The following is an 18,817-nucleotide window of genomic DNA, read 5'->3' as shown; positions in this document are numbered from 1 at the left end:
ATAACCAAACTGATTGATAGCTCAAATGAAACTCTACTATTCAAAATAATACTGCTATTGGTCGCTAGATATCGTCTTAATCGAAACTGCTTGACAACTCAAATCAAACTGAATTCCAGCGCCTCTATATCTGCGGCCTTTTATACTATCTGGTTTCCTCGTTCGCATCTTCTAGAATCTACCAGCATTGTCCATGAGCTCTCAAACTTCTCAGCTGTAACTACAATTGCACAATTTTATACATCTTCTAGGCGCTTCCAGAATCTACTAGTCCAGTAGCTCTCAAACTTCTCAGCTGTAACTACAATTGCACAATTTTATAGTTTTTCTCATTGCATACTTATAGGAGTATCTCAGATATATGCATGTGTTAGTGCATTGACTCTCCGCTGCTCGTATACGTACATGGTACATATATGTAGACGTAGTTATTGTTTCGTTTATGTAGATACATAATGATTGAATTATTGATGTGCATTCATGTCACTGCTTAGCATCGGCTTAGAGACGGCAGCACTCCTTAGTTTTGCTAATATTCGTAACACTATATATACTATTTTATTGTAACGTAGAAATAAAATTCTCTTTTAACAGCCACATATTGTTACAAATAATCCTTTCTAGTTATTTGGTAACATTTTAATACATTTCTGATAAATTTAATGATGATTATAAATTTTAATTATCCAATATCGAAAGTTCGCATATCAGAAAGTGGCTTTACTACCTTTTTCGCTGCAAAATTTTTGTAATAATATCAAAATTTAACCTTCTTGCCAAAACGGATTCAACGCAAAGCGTGGCAAGTCCTGAAACTCGCTGTTGAGATGAACACAATCTATGAAATTTTTTGATTCTTGAAAGGATGCTGAAGTAAAGTTCTGCACTAGCTACAGTGACAGGTAATTGTGCAAAAGATACGTAAAGCAACACAAATGTTGGGGAAAGTTGTATACAGATTTTGAACATATGTAGATGGCATTTAGCAATTCCAATGGTGACAGACCTTTATCAAAATTTGCTTCGTAAATGTGTTTCAAGTGAATTATTTCGCATTCTAAGTTTTGAGAAATGTCCGACTAGTATTTTTCGACAAATTTTACTGCGCTCGCCCGAACCGTAGTTTCATCCATGTCTTCAAATTGCCACAAAAAGGAAAACGTCTCGCTCAAATTTCTCATAGCTGCAAATTGTTCAGTAATGGCAGTGATTACCGCATCAACCATCACCAGGAATGTATTGTTTTTAAAATCAGACTCTGAATCATCCGTAATTATCTCATTTAAATTATCTTCAGAACGTCTTTTGGGTTTTCTCTTTCGAATGTCCGGAAACTTTGGCAAGATTTTCAATTGAATAGCAACTGTTTCGCATTCGTTTAAAATTGTTTCCCATTGATTCCTGATCAACTTCAGCTATTAAGGCATCTAAATGTCGGACCTCAACATCTATGGCGGCGTCTCTAGCTTGGGGGACCACGTTTCTTTCATTAATGGTAGTCAGTATTTTGAACAAAATTGAGGACAGCAAGATACATTCGAACTTGTTGATGTACTTGAGAATGCCGGTAACATCGCCGTATGCTTGCGCAGTCAAAATGTATTGTTTGTTGTGGAGTGCTGCTGAAAATAGTAAAACATTTTTGTACCATTCCGAAGAAAGTAATTGCAGCCGTACAACATCCTGCAGCATCAGCACCACACAAATTGAGACTATGCGTTGCACAAGGCGAGTAATCAGCATTCGAGTTTTTGTCGAGAATGTGACGTAGTGCTCCGTTGTAGGCTCCTTTCATATTGGCGCCGTTATCGTACCCTTGTGCACCAGAATCTTCAATCAAGTATGGAAAATTAGATCAGCGATTTTCTGACTAGTTTTTTTGTGTGGTACATTTAACGAAAGCCAAAACCCGTTCTTGAATTGTAAAATTTGTTGCTTTCGAATTGAAACGGAGTTAGCGCAAAATGAATGTAGTCAACGTGACGCGATAATAGCAAAATACTTGGCTTTCTTGCCTTGATCTAATATAGCTTCCCTCACGTGCTTTGCACAAATTTCTATAAACACGTTCTGAATGTCTGGGGAAAGATAGTGAACTTGTAAACGTTTGTGCTGCTGTTGTGAAATCCTAACTTTCTCCAAATGATCTCTAAGTATCGGATCATATTAGCTTATGAGATCTTAGATGACCTAAAAATGTCCATCGTTTCGTTCACAGTATGGAAAATTAGATCAGCGATTTTCTGACTAGTTTTTTTGTGTAGGCACATTAACCGAAAGCCAAAACCCGTTCTTGAATTGTAAAATTTGTTGCTTTCGAATTGAAACGGAGTTAGCGCAAAATGAATGTAGACAACGAGACGCGATAATAGCAAAATACTTGGCTTTCTTGCCTTGATCTAATATAGCTTCCCTCACGTGCTTTGCACAAATTTCTATAAGCACGTTCTGAATGTCTGGGGAAAGATAGTGAACTTGTAAACGTTTGTGCTGCTGTTGTGAAATCCTAACTTTCTCCAAATGATCTCTAAGTATCGGATCATATTAGCTTATGAGATCTTAGATGACCTAAAAATGTCCATCGTTTCGTTCACCAAGATATATACTTTCGCCTTTGAAAGCTAGGCCTCTTTCACCCAAAAATAAAATAGTGTCCAAAATTCTATATAAAATTTCTTTCCACTTTTGAGTTGATAAGTGTATCAGTTGTAGCCTCCTTTTGAATTAGATTTTGTAAAGATTGCCATTGAATATAACATTTAATGTGATCTTGAGTATTTTCGTGTGATGGCAGTTTATCGTATAGCTTCTTCCATACCTGAAATTTCGATTATTCGCCAGGACAACAAACTTTAGGTCGATTTAAAGTATTGGTGCTTAACAGACGACTAGGCAAAAAAAATCATTGCTACTTGCACTCCACACTAACCAGCCACGCTCCACTTTCTCTCCATTTGGCAAGATTCTGTTTAACAACGAGGTAGGAAATGCCTCGTCATGACAATCACGTGGAAAAACAACAGGACACTTTTGATGACCTCGACGAATTATTTCTTTGACTTCTTCAAATCGTAAAAACTTATTGTTCACGGTACCGATATCGAATTCGTTTAAATAATCTGGACTTTGATACAGAGTTGGTGGTATTTTTCGAAAACTTTTTGAAGATGAACCTTCATCAGTGTCACCACGAAAACTTTACGATTTCGGATTCATGTAAACATAAATTTTTTTTGATGTTTTTATTGTCTCCTCAGGCCCAGTCAAACAATCATTATCAATATTCGTTGCTTTTGAAATTCGGCTTAAAATTTGCATATGGAACAACTAAAGACTCTCCTGAATTAAAAAAAAATGTCTTGGTACCTCGAAATCGCGGGCCCCCTGAGAAACCCCGGTCCCGGGGAAATCCCCTCCCCCCCTATCGTCGGGCCTGTATATATGTATATGTATTTAAATGTGTAAAATTCAAAGAGGCAAAAAATTGAAAATAAATAGCCTCGATGAAAAAATCCTTTGAGGGTGTGTACCGATATATGTATATAAAACGCTTGTATGATACTAATCCAAAAAAACTAAAAACAAGCTGAAAGATTATGAATTTGTATTTTAATTAGCAAGCTTTGCTCATATTGCTTTACACAATGGTTTTTGTAATTGATATTAGAGAAAAATTGTAAGTTTACAAACGGCGATGGTTACTAGGACATGTTTCTGAATTTCACTTCTTCATCAGCTAGCTTTTCGGGAGCTGAGCGTTGAACTCGTATCTCCAACATTCATATCAGTGCAAGCCTTTAGCTGCTAAGCTCCCGAAAAGCTAGCTGATGAAGAAGTGAAATTCAGAAACATGTCCTAGTAACCATCGCCGTTTGTAAACTTACAATTTTTCTCTAATATCAATTACAAAAACCATTGTATAAAGCAATATGAGCAAAGCTCGCTAATTAAAATACATATGATCATATTGATATAATAGTAACAGCGGAAGTATTAAAAACTAATACTGTAAAAATCCGAACAAATGTTACTAAGCTTTCAAAAGCGCGCCTAAAAATCATATCCACACCATTAGGAATAAACCACATACAGAGTGTATGTGCCTGCATGGTGATCAAAAGGAATATAAACAAAAAGGCAACTCTTAGAGACCAATTGTACAGCGAACAACGGGACATTCATATGGCTTAGCAGCTAAAGGCTTGCACTGATTTGAATGTTGGAGATTCGAGTTCAACGCTCAGCTCCCGAAAAGCTAGCTGATGAAGAAGTGAAATTCAGAAACATGTCCTAGTAACCATCGCCGTTTTTAAACTTACAATTTTTCTCTAATATCGATTATGAATTTCAATAATTGTTTTGGGTTTAAAAAAACCATTGTGCAGAATGACAGCAAAAAATTCTAACAAAAAAAAACCACTCCAAGAAGAATACTTAAAAACATGTATAAAAAAATGCAAAAATAATAATGATAAATTTTTCAATGACTTCTTCAAAATGCTAGAGAAACTCTAAAAGACAATTGTTGTAGATAAAACCTCAAAAAGTAGCAACAAAACCATGAAAATATATAAAAATTCAGAAAAGTATTTCCTGGAATACGTTTGTGTTTCACAATAACCTAAGAAATAATAATATTAAATTGTATAAAAAAATGTATAAAAAAAGTAAAAAAAAACTGCAAATAAGTGTTAAAAAAAAATTAATATAATAATAAACCTATCTGTTTGTTTAGAAAAAAAATCCGACAACGCAAAATAGAAAAACAAAAGACTAAGTCTATTCAATTAAATTTCTAAAAACTTTGCTCTTATTAAAAAAAAAAAAAAAAACAACGAAAATTTCAAAAGTTTGTCTTCTAATATGTTTACTGTTGGTGCATTCTAGTGTTGTCCTCGCATGATGGACTCTGTGGGTAAGTTGGGTAAAGTAATGATGTATTCTGTCCAAGTCATCTAAGTGAAATGTGGCACTAAAGCGTCTTAAGAACTAGCTCAAGACGTGGTTGCCACAATCTCCGCTTACCCTGTCAAATTCTCTACCACCTGCAAGCTTACCAAAACCTCACATACGTACGGTGCTGGACCATCCGCATGGCACCTGGTTGCTTGCAACAAAACCAAAACAAAAAAAAAATAAACATCGTCTTAAAGTACCGCCGATGACTCCTGATACCACTTTTAAAAACTTTGAAGTTCTTAAAAGGAACTCAGAAATCACCGCCCGTTGCTGACAATAAGCGATGTTGCCCTCGTGACCCTAAATCTGTCCGAGAGAAGGAAAATTAAGGAAACAACCAGGATAGTAACAAGCTGAAAATAGTATGTAAAAAAGAACGTTAAGCAAAAACAATTTATAAAAGTTGGAAATGAGCGAAAAGTAGACTAAAAGAAAGAAATACTGGAAAAGTTACAATTACTATTGGGCTATACCGTTGGGCGCCATTGTTATGTAACTGCCTGGTAAGGGAGAGGAGTGGCGGAGTGGCAAGGAAGAAGACAAAGGAAGAAAAAGAAATATAGTAAAGCGGATGAAAACCTGTCGGAGTCAGGTGGAGACGTCCCACCCCTCCTGTTCTCAAGATGTGACCAGCCTTCGAATTCTACGATGGCTTTACTTCCTGCTTAGAGTTCCCTTTATTCTGACTAATGTCCGTCTCTAAGTCTTTATGTCCCTTCCATTACTTTCCCAATTACCCCAACTTACCATCAGTTACCACAAGGGCAACACCTGCACAAATAACTTGACCTTTTTAGCCAGACATGATTTACCTATGTCTTAACAAAAATCAAAATTTCAGACCATGCATGCAAACTAAATAATAAATATGCAAAACTTTCGTTTCCAAGTTACAATTCATTGATATCAAATATTTCCCTAAAAATATATTGAAAACCTATATACCTATCTAGAAAACCTATTCTCGTTATGCAGTTATTATTATATGAATTAGAATCAATTATTATTTCTACCTATTAATACTTATTCTAATTATATACAATTAACTTCTCCTTTCTTTCGCGTACTTTATATTCTAATTTTTAGATCCGGCCTAATACCCATCTAAACATTTGTGCACAAGCTTACGTATAACATATGTATATGTTGACGCTTGTGTGTGCGCTCACTCCCAAAAAAATGTTAAAATAACTATATGTGTGGGTGTGTGTACTTTACTCTGAGATCGTAATTTACAAATGTACGTGGGTTAAGATTTTTTTTTATCGGTTTTATTTAGCTTGACTTGACAGGCTCGTTGGTTGGCTGGCTGGTTGGCGGCTGGTACGAATTTTGTAATTGAAATTTAAGTAACTTTCCGATAAGCTACAAGCTTGAAACTTGGAATATAGTTCAGAACCCGATGACAATGCAATAATAAAATCGCCGCTATGTGGCGCAAAGATCCAGATATTCACAAACATCGTATTTGTGGTCCGGTTTGGCTCATATTTGGAACACGTAATACATACAAGAATAGAAAGCGACCTATGAAAAAAATCACCGCTAGGTGGCGCAAGGATCGAGATATTCACAAAAAACGTATTTGTGGTCCGATTTGGTTCATATTTGAAACACATAATACATACAAGAATAGAAAGCGACCTATGAAAAAAATCACCGCTAGGTGGCGCAAGGATCGAGATATTCACAAAAATCGTATTTGTGGTCCGATTTGGCTCATATTTGCAACACATAATACATGCAAGAATAGAAAGCGACCTATTAAAAAAATCGCCGCTAGGTTGCGCAAGGATCGAGATATTCACAAAAATCGTATTTTTGGTCGATTTAGCTCATATTTGGAACACGTAATACATACAAGAATAGAAAGCGACCTATGAAAAAATCACCGCTAGGTGGCGCAAGGATCGAGATATTCACAAAAATCGTATTTGTGGTCCGATTTGGCTCATATTTGAAACACATAATACATGCAAGAATAGAAAGCGACCTATTAAAAAAATCGCCGCTAGGTGGCGCAAGGATCGAGATATTCACAAAAATCGTATTTGTGGTCCAGTTTGGCTCATATTTGGAACACGTAATACATACAAGAATATAAAGCGACCTATGAAAAAAATCACCGCTATGTGGCGCAAGGATCGAGATATTCACAAAAAACGTATTTGTGGTCCGATTTGGCTCATATTTGGATAACATAATACATACAACAATAGAAAGCGACCTATGAAAAAGAATCGCCGCTAGGTGGCGCAAGGATCGAGATATTCACAAAAGTCGTATTTTTGGTCCGATTTGGCTCATGTTTTGAACACGTCATACGTACAAGAGTAGAAAGCGATCTATGGAAAAAACCGCCGCTAGGTGGCGCAAGGATCGAGATATTCACAAAAATCGTATTTGTGGTCCGATTTGGCTCATATTTGAAACACATAATACATGCAAGAATAGAAAGCGACCTATTAAAAAAATCACCGCTAGGTGGCGCAAGGACCGAGATATTTTTGAACACGTCATACGTACAAGAATAGAAAGCGATCTATGGAAAAAACTGCCGCTAGGTGGCGCAAGGATCGAGATATTCACAAAAATCGTATTTGTAGTCCGATTTGGCTCATATTTGGTAAACATAATACATACAAGGATAAAAAGCGACCTATGAAAAGACTCGCCGCTAGGTGCCGCAAAGATCGAGATATTAAAAAAAAAATCGTATTTGTGGCCCGATTTAGTCAATATTTGGAACACATAATACATACATGAATAGAAAGCGACCTATGATGTCCGATTTGGCTCATATTTGGAACAAATATTACATACAGAAATTACGGTAGAAGTGACACCAAAATATTTTTTATATTTTGAAAAATAATACGTAATTAAATAAAGACTAAAAACTTTAAAATAAAATAATTAAAACATTTTTTTTAAGTTAAACGGGCTTATTGAAAACAATACTTACATGAAGTAATAATAATATTCAAAGCTAGAAAATAATTAGGTAGGTCCTAGGTACTAGTCATCACACTCCTCATCAATCTAGGGCCTTGATCAGACAATTAAATAAAAGCGTTGGACGCGTCAAATTTCTATTGATAGTTATATATAAGACCAACTGAACCTTAATCAGGTTATGCTACATCTCACATTCGCAACTGATTGATAGCTTGCTTAAATCAAACTGATTGTCGTGCCTCCTCTGTCGCTGCTTTTATACTGTGCGGTTTCCTCGTTGATATATTTCTAGACGCTTCTATTTCCAGAACTTACTAGTTAGTTATCAGCTATAAAATTACTCAACTGTAACTAAAGATGCACGATTTTATAGCTTCTCTCATTGCATACTTTCGGGAGTATCTCAGATATATGCATGTGGTTGTGCGTTGCTTCTCCGTACATATGTGTAGACATAATGATTGATTCGTTTATGTAGATACAAGTGACTGTCTGCTTTATTGTTGATGTGACTTCATTTACTTAGCATCAGACTAGCGATGTGAGTATCACTTAGTGTCATTAATATTCGTCACAATATGCTAACTGTGAGAAGGTAAGCAAAACCAAGGATAAAAATAAAAACTTATAGGAATTAAATTAAAGAACTAATAATAAAAAATTAACAAATTCATAAAAATTCAAATAGCTCTTTTTCTTTTCAAAAAAAAAAAAGAAAATAATGGTTGTACGGTCTGATATAATAAATGTAAATTTAAGTAGTGGTGAGTAAAAAAAAATATTCAAGTCGGCGAGCGCGCTCCCAGTGAGTCGCCCTTAACTTCTCTCGCTCTCAGATTCTTTCGGTGATAGTATTAGTGGTATGGTGGGTTTCTGTGTAGTGAGTAAATGTTGATGAGTGTGGCCTATGAAGCTGTGCTCTAACTATGTTGCTAGCTGTGTGGAAGGTTGCGCCACTAAATGGTTAGCGACAAGTTGGTGACTATCGATGTTGCGTGGCAAAAAAAATGTTGCTAATGCAGCTGATGCATCTCGTTGCCAAAATTTGTTGTGTTGTGAGTATTAAAGTGTTTTATGTTACCTCTTGGTGGTTTTGTAAAAAAATGTATGGTGTTGCGTGGTTTCGGCTGTATGTTTGGGCTCGAATGTATCTTTGTATAAAGTTTTTTGGCTGTTATGTGTGCTTAAATCTCTTCGGATGTTATCGCACCTTTCATTTATTTATTTATGACTGTGTGTTGTTGGTGTTAGTTGTTGTTTTTCGTGTTTCCTTCTTTTTCCGCCAAATATGTTTGCGCGATTCCAAGATATGTCGCGGCCTTCGGCTGCCTTCGTAATCTGAAAAGTGCGAAGATACATTTTAAGTATTTTCAGATATTTTATTTAACAATATTTTTTTGTCGTGAATTTTTAATTAATTCTCAAAGATCTTTTTTCTCTTTTTGTAAAATCATAACAAATAACGCGTTTGGATAATTATTATTTTTCTTTCTTCGGTTCGCCCAATACCCCTTTGGCTACATTCGTACCTAGTCACATATGTACATACATACATACGCATAAATGCTTAGATGCGAATCTACGACCTATTCCCGAATATTTTACAATTCTGTGGATTGAGTTAACTTAAACGAACTTTGATAAAAGCCAATAAATTAATAATTCCAAATTATAAAAAAAGGGATAAACAAAGGTATTCATAAAAATTCAGAAACTAAAGAAAATGGACTTTCGATGAAACTTCTAAATTAATGACTCAACAATTATTTTAATTGGAATATTAAAATTTTTAAACCGATATTTACACAAAAAACTGTCTTCCAAAAACCAATCACAGCCCTGACTCTAGTCACAATACATACCTATAAATGACAAGGTCGACTTACCAGTAAACTTGCTGCTGATGGTATTTTCCTCGCCCTGTGGTGGCGGCTCACCTTGCGCTGGTGATCTCTCTAGGGAGGATTCCCTAGTTCCAGGCAATTTAACTAGCTTTAGTATATTAATTTTCTTTTTGCGCTCGCGTTTACTTTCGAGTCAAACCGCACTTTATAATAAAACACACTTCACGCACCAACACCTTAAGGTGAAAAACGCACTTTAACGAAAAACTTTCCACTTCAACTTTTGGCACCACACTAAAGTCCCCGACTTTTCGATTTTGATTGGGTTCGATCAGCGGAATCGCCTTTTATACCCCATTTGGTATTGCGGCATTTATGTCCCCGTAAGAAACGAATAGCCTGTCTGCCATGGTCAAACCAATCCGCGATCGACCCATTCGCGACACGTATACACATATGTGCAAGCAACAGTTCAACCCACTCACACAATCAAACATCCGCTTTGTTAATATCGTAAACCTGGAGAAGGGTATCTGGTTAGCGGTTGCTTACACATCTGTTCATATACCCGCTTGCGTGTCGTCAGAGAAATCCTCAAAGGCTGTCGTTACAGGCTCGCATCCGCCGATGGTGCCTGCATCATGGAGCGTGTGCGTAAAAATATTCATAACACAGCCTTGGGTTGGTTTATAAGTCCAGTGCCCACGTGTGACCTCGACCCACGATATAATGCAGGGCTTCTAGTTCGCTTCTTGCCTAATTTTTTTTTCCTACAACATGTACTACACTAACATAACTTTACTAGGACACACAAACATAAATACATTATCTATAAAAAATTTTAATCTAATATCACTGGGTTTTTAAGCAAAAGTTAACCTAGGGTATTACAGATGAGCCTCTAAATCCTATATCACAGGTTACTCTAAAACTATATCACAGACTGAAGAAAAAATTAGTCAAGTTGCAAGTGTATAAATGGATTAATATGTCAAGTCGGAAATGTATAATCTAATTAGAGTGGCAAGTCGAAGGTGTATAATTACATTAGAAGGTCAGTAAACCTAAAATAAATGAATAAATAATCGCATAAATACAAAAAAGGCAAGTCAATTTACTAAAGGTCAAGTTTTCAAGTACAAGGTAGATAATAAATAACATGTAACCTTCAACATTTACTAACGTCATGCCAAATATGTCCTTAGCATGGTATACCCAGATTCTGTTTCCACTAACATCCCCGAGTTCATACATAGAGTTACCTATTACTTTTAATAGTACTAATTTTACTTCTTTTGGGGCAAGTTTCGCATATATATATATATAATTGTCTGTTTAAAATTTGGGCTACCACTTGTCATATTTTAAACGTCACATCCCTACCTCTAGTATTATACATATACCTTTTTACTTCGCTCGTGGGCCAACCTCAGCTCATTCATTATGTTATTTCGGATTGACTGAAGTTTCTCAGACGTCACTTCTACCTCACAGATGCCCCATGTTGCACCATAGGAATACCAAATAAAGCGAAATATGGCGAGGTGTTAATCACCGAATGGATCACCCTCCCTAAAGCAAACGCTGCATCGCTGATATGTTTGTCCCAATTCTTTTGATTTTCTCCCACGTAAGACCTCACTATTTGCAATATTGATCGACTGATCCTTTCTGCGACATTACCTTGTGGAGAGTAGAAGGCGGTCCTTATATGCGTGGTACCATATTTTGCCAAAAATGATGTGAACATTTCTGACACCAATTGTTTGCCATTGTCAGAGTGTACATACTCTGGTACTCCACAAATATGAAAAACACCCCTTTCAAGGAACTCCACTACTTCTGCTGAGGTTGCCCTACGCATTGGTTTCAGAAACACAAACTTAGAAAAATGATCTAGACACACGAACACATAGACATTTCCATCACAAGTACGTGGGTATGGACCCATGAAATCGACGAATAAACGTTGAAACGGGCGTTCAGTAACATGTTGCTTTCCCATCATTTGTTTGTGGAACGCGTTTTGGGTTTTATTACCTTTGCAAATAACACAACTTTTGACATAATTTTGTACGTCGGCCACAAGTCCTGGCCAATAGTATCTTTCACGTATACGCGCGAGGGTCTTATGTATGCTCCCATGTTCTGCAGAAGGTGAGCAGTGCGACGCTTCCACCAACCCTGAACAAAGTTCAGTCGGTAGACAGAGTTTCCAGGCATGGTCACTTTGAAGCCCCTCTCCCTTGTCAAATTGCGTCCGTCTATAAACATACCCGTCAGATACACATAGTTCAGGTAATTTGTCTTTGTTTGATGTCACCGCGTCTATAAGTTCGTGGTATTCAGTCGGTTTAAAATATGGTGAATTGACGTCTATATCCCTCATTCTGTCACTTAATTGCAGCTCGTTCGAATAGACCCTGGATAAAGCATCCGACACTACATTTTGGGTACACTTACGGTGTTGGATGCCGAAATTATAGCCTTGCAGTTTTAAACTCCACCTTGCCAGTCGACCTGACAGGTCCTTCTGACCCATCAACCACTTCAAGCTAGCATGATCAGTGATCGCTGTGAATGGCAATCCCTCAATGTAGGTCCGGAACCTCTTTATGCTCAGGAACGCTGCATAACACTCTAATGCTGTAATACTATAATTGCGCTGTGCCTTATTTAGTTTCTCGGATAAATAGACAATCGGTCGTTCGTTTCCGCCATCGTCTAGTTGGAAAAGTACACCTCCAACTCCGTCCGTTGAGGTATCACACTGCACTTAAAAGTGCTTTTCGAAATCCGGATGGATTAACACCGGTGCAGATATAAGTTTTTGCTTTAAGCAATCGAATGCTTGCATCGATTCGTCCATCATTTTAAAAGCTTCTATCTTGTCTTTAGTGAGGCAGTCGTGCAATGGTGCTGCAATTGTCGCGTAGTCCCGTATGAATCTACGGTACCAGCCTGACATCCCTAGAAACCGTCTGAGTTGCTTCGGTGTTCGGGGTTCGGGGAAGTCTCGTACTGCTGTCACCTTATTAAGATCTGTACGGATACATCCATCTCCTACAACATACCCTAAATAACGTACTCCCTTAAAGCAAAATTTACTCTTTTCAACGTTTATTGTCAATTTGGCATCACGAAGACATTTAGCTACACGGGACAACAAATCTAAATGGGCTGAAAATTTTTCTGAACAGACAAGGAGATCATCCAAATAAACAAACACGGATTCACGAAGAGAAGCGGGGATGACCTTGTCCTTTAACCGACACATTCGCTGCGCCGCGTTGCACAGTCCAAAAGGCATGACTGTGAAATGGTACAAAGGTCTACCAGGAACAGTGAAAGCAGTTTTCTGCCTGGACTTTCGCTCTAAAGGTATCTGCCAAAACGCGTCTTTCAAATCTATGGCAGATATGTACCTGGTATTCTGAAGCCGACTTAGAATACCATCTATATGTGGAGGTGGGTAGGCATCCTGCATTGTACGTTCATTTAACTTACGGGCGTCCAAACATATTCTGTTTTAGTTCCTTTAATAACCAATGACACGGGAGAATTCCAACAGCTGTTACTTTCTTCGATGACATCCATTTCCAACATTCTGTCCAGTTCTGCGAAGATAAATTTTTGTATTGCCGGAGAAATTGGGTAGTGGCGCTGCTTTATCCAACCCAAGTACTGCAAATGAACGATGCTGTGCTTTCAAGCGATCCAAAGCCACAGTTTTTTCGGGACTCAAATCATGTTGCACCGCATCGAATAACAAGTCACCATCAACAGGCGTAAGCTCTGACACGGCAGAAACCTTTGAGTTGATTTGAGGCCCCCTACTGACTACATTAAGCTGGAAGGCTTTCCAGAAATCGATCCCCAGATAGACCTCTTCTTGCAACCCCTGCACTATGAGGAATTCCAGCTCCCGAGTGGCATTGTCCCACAGTACTGGAAGATTCACAACTCCAACAACCGCGGTTTCATCCCCGTTGGCTGTCTTAACGTTTTGCCCCTGGATCGGCAGAATCAGACTTTCTTTACTTACGAGCAATTTATTGGCATTTTCCCTAAGCAGCTAGCCCCAAATTCGGAATCTAAGAGCGCGAGCACCTCTCGTCCACCAATCTCCGTTTTTGCGAAAAGCCTGCTATCACCCTGCACAGTGACTGCCGTTGAAATTATCTTCTTCCTGATCCTTCTAAGCAACTTCTGTTTCTCTCTTTCCTTATCTCGTTTTAATATATATAAATCTGTGTACCCTCTACTAATTCTCCGGGAATTCTTGATTTTGGGCAGAGCTCCCGAACATCTCTGCCAGGGCCCGGTTTCCCGCCTCTGGTTTAAAAACACAAAACGATGAATCTCCCTCACTCGCAAAACATTTTGTCAAAAGGAACGACGACTTACACTTAGTGTCTTTCGCTGCTTCTGCCGGGTTCTTTATGTAAAAATCCACCAGCATTCCACAGGAAAAACACAACATAAGGTGGAACGGGGAAGGGCAAAGCATTTGGTTTTGGACTGAACTAATACCTTCACAATGGCAAAGTTTCATCGTCCACTCCCATGGGACTAGGATTGGTGGGAATGGTAGGCTTATGAATGTTTTGAGAGATAGGGGCACGAGGCATATTCTTATTAGCACTAATGCTCCTAGTATCCTTGCTGAATACCTCAACACTAAACTCACCCGCCTGCTCTTCTGACCATAACCCGCTATTCGTCCCTATCTCACTAACGGGCTTTGCGCTAGACCTATTCTCCTCATGAGTTGTTCCGCTCTCTTGCATTCTAGCTTCAATTATGCCATCGTTTCGGTCTCGTTGCAAATGTGAGATTGGCCAGATACGGTTTTAAGTTGCCCTTAATTATCTTCACTAACTCACTCTTTTTCGGGTATCCTTGGCCTAAGACGGAACGCGAGATCGTGGACATCGGCGTAATATTCGTCAAAGCTCTCTTGGGGTTGCTGCTTCCTTTCCATAATCTCACGTATTACTTCGTAGTATCATTCTGCCGACTTGAACTGCGCCAGAATCTCCCCTTTTAAACCGAAGTAATCAAAAGTTTCATCAGCGGCGTGATGTTCCAGTATCTGCCAGTACCACTTGAGAGCAGGCCCTGTCGCCAAACAATGGAAGTCCGAAAAGAGTTGCTGGTATGACAACTGATATTGGAAACGAATTCTTTCTAGGCGAAAGACACAACTTTCTTCTTGGGTAATTTGTGTTGGCGTTGCTGGAGTTGCGCTGACCTCTCAATGTATCGCTACGGGGTGGCGCAGTAGGAGCGCGCATTGACGACTCCACGTCGGCAACGCGATTGCTGAGCCTAGAAACATCAGCTCTCATCTGGCGTACCTGGTCCATATTTTCCGTCATCTGCGCATTCTGCTGAACCATCACCGCTAACGTTGATGGTGTTCTACCATATGCGGCCGCTTCTGCTCCAGGTGCCCTCCTAGGAACTTCCAGTTGCTTCTAGCTCCGAGTTTGACATCTCCACTACCTTCTCAATCTTCCGTGAACTACTCAAAGTGCTGTCAGAAACTTCGAAAGAAAATCTATCTGTCATACTAACCTCCTGCCTTACGTTGGTTTGGGCCTCTGGCTGTCCAAATACCCTAGCAGTGCAATGGTTCAAGAGGTCTGCCGGAATGAAATCGACTGGATATTCGATTCCTGTATCGATATGAGTGAACAAGGACCCTGCCACCTGATTCTCCAGAGCCCGAGATACGCTACGTGTTATCCGCTTGTCGTGTGTTAATAATCCTAAACCCCTCTTTGGTACAGCTCCCTGATTCTCGGCCTTATCCATAAACTAAGGGGGCTGGTATTTAAGGGAATCCACAATCAGACTATCAAAACCGTATCGAAAAAATCGACAAACTCCAAAGTTGCACAAAGGAAACAAAAAAATAAAAACCGAAACGCTTTTCTACCCAAAGTATGACAGCACAAAAAAAATGTTTAATTCAACGGTTATTTCACCTATGGATTTATTTGTTAAATCGGAGTTTAACAAAATTTAAATAAACAGTTATAACAAAGATCGCAATTCAAATGGTAAAAATGGTATGAAAGAAGTATATGTATGTGTGTATATATATAAAAAGTGTATAAAAAGATACCTATGTGTATAAAGGATAAAATATGTGCAACATTCAAAAATGAACAATTCTTAAGTATATATATGCAGGGCAGTAGAGAGAAAATGCGGGCCCGGGACTAAATAATTTACGGGCCCCCTATAAAAAATCCACTAATACATTTGATTAACTTGAATTAATGACGTCTCATTCATGAATCGTTATTGATGGATTACATCAAAAAAAAAATGTTTGCCACATCAACTAAATGATTTTTGGACTAAGAGCTGTCAATAAAATTAACACAGAATATTTATTTTTTAAATTATTTTATTGTAACGTAGAAATAAAATTCTCTTTTAACAGCCACATATTGTTTCAAATAATCCTTTCTAGTTATTTGGTAACATTTTAATACATTTCTGATAAATTTAATGATGATTATAAATTTTAATTATCCAATATCGGAAGTTCGTATATCAAGGAGTGGCTTTACTTCCTTTTTTAGCTGCAAAATTTTTATAATAATATCAAAATTTAACCTTCTTGCCAAAACGGATTCAACGCAAAGCGTGGGAAGTCCTGAAACTCGCTCTTGAGATGAACACAATCTATGAAAGTTTTTGATTCTTGAAAGGACGCTGAAGTAACGTTTTGCACTAGCTACAGTGACAGGTATTGTGCAAAAGATACGTAAAGCAACACAAATGTTGGGGAAAGTTGTATACAGGTTTTGAACATATGTAGATGGCATTTAGCAATTCCAATGGTGACAGACCTTTATAAAAATTTGCTTCGTAAATGTGTTTCAAGTGAATTATTTCGCATTCTAAGCTTTGAGAAATGTCCGACTTGTATTTTTCGACAAATTTTGCTGCGCTCGCCCGAACCGTAGTTTCATCCATGTCTTCAAATTGCCACAAAAAGGAAAACGTCTCGCTCAAATTTCTCATAGCTGCAAATCGTTGAGTAATGCCAGTGATTACCGCATCAACCATCACCAGGAATGTATTGTTTTTAAAATCAGACTCTGAATCATCCGTAATTATCTCATTTAAATTATCTTCAGAACGTCTTTTGTGGTTTCTCTTTCGAATGTCCGGAAACTTCGGCGAGATTTTCAATTGAATAGCAACTGTTTCGCATTCGTTTAAAATTGTCTCCCATTGGTTCCTGATCAACTTCAAATCAGCTATTAAGGCATCTAGATGTCGGACCTCAACATCTATGGTGGCGTCTCTAGCTTGGAGGACCACGTTTCTTTCATTAATGGTAGTCAGTATTTTGAACAAAATTGAGGACAGCAATATACATTCGAACTTGTTGATGTACTTGAGAATGCCGGTAACATCGCCGTAAGCTTGCGCAGTCAAAATTGGCTTTTGTCTGAAAGACATCGTTGTGGAGTGCTGCTGAAAATAGTAAAACATTTTTGTACAACTCCGAAGAAAGTAATTGCATCCGTACAACATTCTCCTGCATCAACACCACAAAAATTGAGACTGTGGGTTGCACAAGGCGAGTAATCAGCATTCGAGTTTTTGCCGAGAATGTAACGTAGTGCTCCGTTGTAAGCTCCTTTCATATTGGCGCCGTTATCGTATCAAGTATGGCAAATTAGATCAGCGATTTTCTGACTAGTTTTTTTGGTTAGGTACATTTAACGAAAGCCAAAAACCGTTCTTGAATTGTAAAATTTGTTGCTTTCGAATTGAAATGGAGTTAGCGCAAAATGAATGTAGTCAACGTGACTACCATCAGGCATATCATCAGCGATAATAGCAAAATACTTGGCTTTCTTGCCTTGATCTAATATAGCTTCCCTCACGTGCTTTGCACAAATTTCTATAAACACGTTCTGAATATCTGGGGAAAGATAGTGAACTTGTAAACGTTGCTGCTGTTGTGAAATCCTAACTTTCTCCAAATGATCTCTAAGTATCGGATCATATTGGCTTATAAGATCTTAGATGACCTAAAAATGTCCATCGTTTCGTTCACCAAGATATACACTTTCGCCTTTGAAAGCTAGGCCTCTTTCACCCAAAATTAAAATAGTGTCCAAAATTCTATATAAAATTTCTTTCCACTTTTGAGTTTCAGTGATTAGCTGTTCATTGATAAGTGTATCAATTGTAGAAGCAAAAAATGCAAAATAAATAGCCTCGATGTAAAAAACCTTTGAGGGTGTGTACTGATATATGTATATAAAACGCTTGTATGATACTAATCCAAAAAAACTAAAAACAAGCTGAAAGAATATGAATTTCAATAATTGTTTTGGGTTTAAAAAAAAACATTGTGCGGAATGACAGCAAAAAATAAAAAAAAAAAAAACCAATCCAAGAAGAATTCTTAAAAATATGTATAAAAAAATGCAAATATAATAATAATAAATTTTTCAATGACTTCATCAAAACGCTAGAGAAACTCTAAAAGACAATTGTTGTAGATAAAACCTCAAAAAGTAGCAACAAAACCATGAAAATATATAAAAATTCAGAAAAGTATTTCCTGGAATACGTTTGTGTTTCACAATAACCTAAAAAGTAATAATATTAAATTGTATAAAGAAAGTAAAAAAAAACTTCAAATAAGTGTTAAAAAAATATATAATAATAAACATATCTTTCATTTAATAATTTGGGAAAAATTTAAACAACGTGACATCAGGACTACAGGAACAACTAAGGCATGACGTAGCTGAATGCGTTTATAACCATTTCAACTATCGTAGGAGTGCGAGTTCGACTCCCACTCCCGGGAGAAAAGGCTTTGAAGAGATTTACAAGGTATAATCCAAACAGCTGTCGCCTTGTCCGTCCTGATGTCACGTTGTTTAAATTTTTCCCAAATTATTAAATAAATTATAAAATTATAAAATTAAAAAATTGCTTCAAGTAAATGTTTTCATACATTTATAAAAGCAATATGGGCAATCCCCCATTATTAAAATCAAATAAAC

The 18,817-nt window shown here is 37.5% G+C and overlaps 1 protein-coding gene and 1 pseudogene across 5 annotated transcripts in view; one reads left to right on the top strand and one right to left on the bottom strand.

Annotated features, from left to right (window-relative positions):
- LOC137235728 (eukaryotic translation initiation factor 4 gamma 3-like) overlaps positions 1-18,817 on the top strand; it is a 938,449-nt gene that overhangs the window by 689,992 nt on the left and 229,640 nt on the right. The window lies entirely within an intron of this gene.
- The window catches only part of LOC137235726 (ribosome-binding protein 1-like), a 45,705-nt pseudogene that overhangs the window by 23,558 nt on the left and 3,330 nt on the right, over positions 1-18,817 (bottom strand).

Source organism: Eurosta solidaginis, unplaced genomic scaffold (assembly GCF_040869045.1).
Source record: "Eurosta solidaginis isolate ZX-2024a unplaced genomic scaffold, ASM4086904v1 ctg00001057.1, whole genome shotgun sequence".
Taxonomy (NCBI): Eukaryota; Metazoa; Arthropoda; class Insecta; order Diptera; family Tephritidae; genus Eurosta; species Eurosta solidaginis.
This window is presented reverse-complemented; position numbering and strand designations above follow the sequence as displayed.